Genomic DNA, 7046 nt, shown 5'->3' with positions numbered 1-7046 from the left:
AAAAAAAAAAAAAAAGAGAGAGAGAGAGAGAGAAAGAAAGAAATCCTTAGCCCAGTCACACTGAAACATACCAGGTATGAGTGTGAGTACCAAGATCCAGCAAGCTGGAGGACTAGAGGGGGATCTCAATGCAACCGGATGAGCAGAGGTTGCTTCTCTCTCACTCTCTCTTTCTCTCTCTCTCTCTCTCTCTCTCTGTCTTTCATTCTGCCTTTCTGATCAGAAGAAAACATCTAATAGCTGTCAAGTCCATGAAGGATGGTAACACCATAATCCCTTCTCTTCCATTTCTTCCTCCTGTCCAGATTTTGGGTACACACACACACACACACACACACACACACACACACGTAACCAGTTGTGTTTTTTAAGCTGCCAAGTCTAGGACTTAAGCCATGTAGTCAGCCATGTAGGATTCAGCCATCTTAATTATGATGCCACTGGCTGGGTGAACAAAAGTTATTATGCAGCATATGATTGTATATACTAAGATATATGAGGTATAAACTTCTTTGTGTTTACTTTTTGTGTAAGAAAGCTAAAACATTTACAAATTAAACTATATAGCTACAAAACCAATAAACTTTAAATTCAAATATCAGTTTAATGAGAAAGTGATATTTTGTTTAAATAAAATGATAATAGACCCTGCAGTCCTGCAGAACTTCTGCTCTTACTTGCATTTTTAGTTGCTTCAAATACCATCATGTGTCTGCCAAGATCACTGAAACCTGCTGATATTGCTATTAATGCATTGAATCCTGCTGGGATTTATCAGCCCCTGTTCTTAACAATTCCATGTGAGTGTGACATGGGTCAAGGTGCTGGCTCCTACTGCCCTAAGTGCTCTGGGAAGATTTTTTAAACATCAGCCTCAGTGTGTTTCCTGAAATTTCAAAAGAACTTAACAGTAACATTGCCTAGGCCTGAAAATTTTTGAAGGGTACTTCCTTCTACCACTTACAATGATCTCTACTTCTTCCTTTTGCTCTTATTGATCATTTATCTTTCTCTGAAAATTAATCATCCTGATTTTCAAATTTATTTGCATAGGAATTTATGAATCATTCTCATAGTTCTTTGAGTTTTCTCTGTTGCTGTAGTTCTCTTTTTTCTCATTCTTAATTCTTCATCTGAATGGTTTTGCTTTTTAAGTTAGTACAACCATTGTGGAGAACAATATACAGGCTCCTCAGAATCCTACAAATGGAACTACTATACACACCCAGTAATTTCTTTTCTTTTCTTTTTTTTTTTCTTTTTTTTTTTTTTTTTTGGAGAGGTTTTTGCCATTTCGCTAACTGCTGGTTCCTATACCCAGTAATTTCATTTTCATTCTGAGGGGTCTACCCGAAGGATAAAAAGACACCAGTCAGAAAAACAATTGCATATCCATGTTCATTGAAGTATTATTCACAATTGTTAAGTCATACAGTCAATCCAAGTGTTCAAGAATGGATGAATGGATTAAAAAAATGTGGCACATGTACTCTATAGAATACTTCACAGTCATAAAAAATAATAAGACTCTGACATTTGATATAAAGTGGATGAATATGTACGATTTAATATTAATCAAAGCAAGGCAAACTATGGAACACAGGCATTATATGTCTGCACTTAATACAATATATACCAAATGTTTGCACTCTATAACAGAAACTGAAAGATTGAAAGGTATAATAGCAGGGAGGTTTCTGTAGATACTAAGAATAGCATAAAAGGGGATGGGTAATAGGGGGTGGGTGACGAGGCAGGACAGAGAGGATCAGAGAAAACACAAACAAAACATTTAATAGACACAAAAGTGAAAATTTATCTGTTGATAATGTGTAGGGTAATATTTTTGACTTTACTAATAAGCACCATATTTATGCTTGGAAAAACCATGTTGTATATTGTAAAGATGTACAATGATTAGGGTTAAATAGAAAAATAAAAATAACCCACAAAAAAAAAAAAAAAGATTAACTGGGGACCAGGCACAATAGCAAAACACAATGCTCTGCAAGATGATGTGATATGGAAAGGTCTCCAGTTTAAGTCTGGAGATCTCTCTGAGTAGGCTTGGCACACATGAACCCATGATTTGAGGTTGGATAAAGGCCAAGAGTGGATCTCAAGATAAAGATTTTCTGGGGTGTCCTTTGGAAAATATTGAATATTAGAGTTCATGGTAAGGCTTGGTGTGATGCCTCTGAAGTAGCAATATGACAGATCTTTAGGATAAAAAAATTAGATCTTACTCCCATAACCACCAGTCCATGGGGCCATCACACCGAATTTCCTTGCTTCTTAAGGCTGTGTAACTTTCCATGGTATGAGTATATCACATCTTGCTTATCCATTCATCCATTGTGGACACTTGAGTTGCATCCACATTTTAGGTATTGTGAATAGTGCTTCTGTGAATGTGGGTATACAAATATCTCTTAAGACTCTGCTTTCTAGTCTTTTGAGTCTACAGATTGAAATAGAATTGTTCAGTCATATAGATAATTCTATTTTTAATTTTTTAAAGAATCACCATACTATGTTTCACAGCAGCTGTACAATTTTACATTTCTACCCACAGTATATTGGGGTTTCAATTGCTCCATATCCTCACCAGCACTTCTTGTTTTTTGTTTTGATAGTAACCATCTTAATGCATGTGAAATGCTCATTGGAAATTTTACTTGCCTTCCCCTAATTATTCGTGATGTTGAGCAATTCTTTGTGTGCTTATTGACCATTTGTATATCTTTGAATAAATGCATATGCAAGTCTTTTACCCACTTTTTATTAGGTTGGTTGTTTGTTGTATTTCAGGAGTTCTTGATATATATTCTGGAGATATATCTATATATTCCAGGTCAGATATATTATTTGCAAATATTTTCTCCCATTTTGTGGGTTCCATTTTTATCCTGTTAATAATGCATTTTGATACATAGTTTTAAACAATTTTTCATGAAGTCCAATTTGTGTACTTTTTCTACCATTGTTTTGTCATATTTAAGAAATTATTGTTGGAACCAGCAGTTAGCGTAATGGCTATGTCGCTGTACTCCCACGTAGTCGACTGTGGTTTGAGTCCTGGACCCAGTGGCTTAAACTCACGCCGGGCGTGTGTGTGTATGTGCCCAAGATCCTGAGAGGAGAATGGAGGAGAAGGGATTGTGGCATGGCCATCCCCCCTGGGGGGTGATTTCTCGCTTTCTGTCTCTCTGTCTCTGTCTGGCAAGCGCACACGCCCTATAGCAAAAACTTCTCCAAAAAAAGAAAAAGGAAAAAAAAGAAATTATTGCCAAATCCAAAGTCATGATAATTTTGCCCTAAATTTTCTTTTGCATTTACACATTTAGGTCTCATTTTTGGGTCTTGGGGCATTTTGAGTTCATTTATCTATATCGTGTTAGATAAGAATTCATCTTTATTCTTCTACATGTCTTCTCATTTATTTATATCTTTTAACTTCTTTCAGAAATATTTTGTAGTTTTTATTATACAGGTCTTTTACTTCCTTGATTAATTCCTAAGTGTTATATTATTTTTACTGCCATCATAAATGAAACTGTTTTCTTAATTTCCTTTTGGATTGTTCCTGGTTAATGTATAGAAATGTAAATTTTTTTGTGTTGCATTTATATCCTGCTACTTTGCTGAATTTATTTATTCTAATGTGTTTTTTTTTTGTGGACTCTTCAGAGTTTTCCACAATAAGATGGTATCATCTGTGAACAGGATTTTCTCTCTTCCTTTCTTATTTGGATACCTCCCTTGCATGAAGGATCTTCAGAAAGTTTATGGGAAATGTGCATTACTGAAAATCTATGATGGAATTTCAAAAATTTTTGCACCAAAGTAGATGTGTACTCTAATTCCATTTTTCTATGAATTTTTTGGAGTGCCCTTTTATTTATTTATTTTCTTGTGTAATTGCTCTGGCTAGGACTTTCCTTCAGTACTATGTCGAATAGAAGTGCCAAAAATCAGCATATTTGCCTTATTCATGACCTTAGATTAAAAGATTTCAGTTGTTTTTACCATGGAATATGATGTTCTCTATGGGTTTTTCATATATGGGTTTTATCATGTTGCTGTAGTTTCCATCTCCCTTTTTAAGTAGTTTTATTATGAGTGTTGTTAAATGCTTTTTCTATATGTATTAAGATGATTCCATGTGTTTTCTTTCATTCTGTTAATCAGATTGCTTTAATCAATTTTTGTGTGTTGATCATCCTTACATTCCAGGAAAAAACTTATGTGGTCATGGTCTATAATCCCTTTAATATGCAGCTGAATAATCCAGTTTGCTAGTATTTTGTTGAGGACTTTATAAGTGTGTGTGCAATTACTCTGATAGATGTAATTATTTTATGTCATAGGCATGATGTGACTTTGGATTCTGGGGTTCTGTGTTGTTCTGGTAAGAGCTTTAATTTCTTTTCCTCTTTTTTTAGATTTTCTCCTTAGGGCATGTGCATTTGCCAGAGAGAGAAGTGAGAGGGAAAGTGAGAAATCACCACCCAGGGAAGATAGCCATGCTGCAGAACCTTATCTCCCATTCTTCTTGTGGGATTTTGGACATGGACACACATGTCTTGGCATGATTTTCAAGTCACCCAGTGCAGGACTCAAACCATGGTTGGCCCTGTGGGAGTCCATGTCTTAATCATCATGTCATCTGCTGGCCCAAAGATCTTTAATTTCTACTAATTGTTTTATTTTCTCCCCATCAGTTCTACAAAGACACTACCTTGTCTAACTCCTATTACCCATCTCCCAATCAACTCTGCCTTCCCAAGATTGGAACCTTTGATCCTCTATAACCTGAAGTTCCTTCCTTTCCTATTACCCAATAGCCAGTACTTTCATAAACTAGGTCTCAGGCATGTTCTTTGTTATCCTCCCTTTCTGTGGAGTTTGAGGATTTTACATCAATATTCAAAAGATCTGTGGTCTATATTGTAGTATCTTTGTCTGGATTTAACATCAGGGTAATGATGAACTCATAGAATGACTTAGGGAGTGTTATCCTCTCTTCAATTTTTGGAAAATCTTTTTTTTTTTTAATTTTTTGGAGACATTTTTGCTATAGGGCGCATGCACTCGCCAGACAGACAGAGAGAGACAGAGAGATAGAAAGCGAGAAATCACCCCCCAGGGGGGATGGCCACGCTGCAATCCCTTCTCCTCCATTCTCCTCTCGGGATCTTGGGCACGCATGCACACGTGCCCTGTGTGAGTTTAAGCCACCGGGTCCGGGTCTCGAACTGCAGTCGACTATGTGGGAGTCCAGCGACATAGCCATTACGCTAACTGCTGGTCCCAATTTTTGGAAAATCTTTAGAAGAGTTAATGCTCATTCATTTTTAAATGTGTCTAGAACTCACCAGTGAAGCCCTCCAAACTGGGGCTTTTCTTTGTCAGGAGTTTTTTGATTGCTGATTCAGTCTTCTTACTAGTTACAAGTATATTCAGATTTTCTATTTCTTTTTGTTGTTGTTTGTTCATTCTTATTTATTTCACGAGAGAGAGACTGATAAGTAGAGAGAGAGGAAGAGAGAGACAGAGACAAGATTCCCCAAAAGAGTCTTCATGTGGTAATCCATTCCCAGCCTCAGCCATCCTGGATCATGGACACATATCTACACACCCAGTGTGTACAGGAATACTCCAGATGTGAACCTGGGACTTTCCCATGTGAGTCCAGCATCAGACATTGCTTTACCACTGCGCCACTGCTGCCAGCCCAGATTTGCTATTTCTTCCTAAATTACTTTTGGTAGGTTTTATATTTCTGGGAATTTGTCCATTTCCCTTAGTTAGATTAATAATTTTCTAATATTGGTCTCTTAAATCATGTAGAAAACAAAAATGGATTTATATAAAATTCTTGCTATAATAGTAGCTTTTTAATTGCCCATGTATGTACTTTTACTGAGCTCTTTATTTCTTCATATGGCGTTAAGTTGCTGTCTAGTATTTTTTTTTTTTCTTTTTTCAACCTGCAGGACTCCCTTTTCTGTTTCCTGCAGAGCAAATCTAGAGTCAGCAAAATCCCTCAGTTTCTATCTGGGAATATCTTAATTTCTCACTCTTTTAATGAACGGTTTTGTCACATAGAGGATTCTGGATGGGTAGTTTGTTGTTTTCTTTTAAAGCTTTGAATGTGTCAGTCTTCTTGCTTCCAAAGTTTCTAGTGAGAAATCTACAAATGACCTTATTAAGTATTCTTTGTATATGAGAAGCTGCTTTTCTTTTGCTGGTCTCAAAATTCACTCTTTGTCTTTTGTCTTTTGATCACTTGATTATACAATGTCTTGGTATATATCCCCCTGAGTTTATCCTACTTCGTGTTTGTTGAGTTTCTTGGATGTTTATACTTATACCTTTCATCAAATTAGACAAGTTTTCAGCCATTATTTCTTCAAATATCCTTTCTTTTCCCTTTCTCTCTTTTCCTTTTTAACTTCTACAATGTGAGTTCAAGGTATGTAAAAAGAAGTATAAATACAAAAAGAATGTTTGCATCATCATATAACTTGAGTCTAAAATGCAAATTTGTATCTTGGATTAAGAACTAGATTGGCCAAATGGTTCTTTGTACACATTAAGTTTTTCAGTGCTTCCCAACCAGGTCTTGCTGAAGTTCCTATCTCTGCCTGTCCCATTCTAAAGACAGCACATGACAAGAAGCAAGCCAAAGATAGGAAATAAGGCTAACAGAGACAAACCACATGATAATAAAGCCTACAGGAGGAATATACTCTTTCTCTAACTTTTTTGAAAAAGGAAAGTGAGGCTTGCTTATACCATAACTGGCAATATTTTAAAAGTGGTTTGCCAAGGTGTTTCCAACTTCCCTCTTCAAGGAGCTCCTTTTGCACCATAGATATCCTTGGATAGGATGATACCTTTACCTTCTCAGCTATATCTAATCAGTTGTAGCCAGCTAAGAGCTGAAATATTGATAGAGGGGCCTGGGAAAGGGGGAAAGGACTAGGAGAGAGAAAAAGGATGCTTATGGAAGAAAAGGAAAGAGAAATGACATTTCCCTA

At 36.2% G+C, this 7046-nt stretch overlaps 1 protein-coding gene across 1 annotated transcript in view; it reads left to right on the top strand.

Moving 5' to 3' along the window:
- Positions 1-7046, top strand: part of SLC35A5 (solute carrier family 35 member A5) — a 48345-nt gene that overhangs the window by 33960 nt on the left and 7339 nt on the right. The gene's annotated exons all lie outside the window — the stretch shown is intronic.

This window comes from Tupaia chinensis, unplaced genomic scaffold (assembly GCF_000334495.1).
Source record: "Tupaia chinensis unplaced genomic scaffold, TupChi_1.0 Scaffold000437_1, whole genome shotgun sequence".
NCBI classification, from domain to species: domain Eukaryota; kingdom Metazoa; phylum Chordata; class Mammalia; order Scandentia; family Tupaiidae; genus Tupaia; species Tupaia belangeri.
The sequence above is the reverse complement of the archived record's forward strand: the minus strand, read 5'-3'. Positions and strand labels throughout refer to the sequence as shown.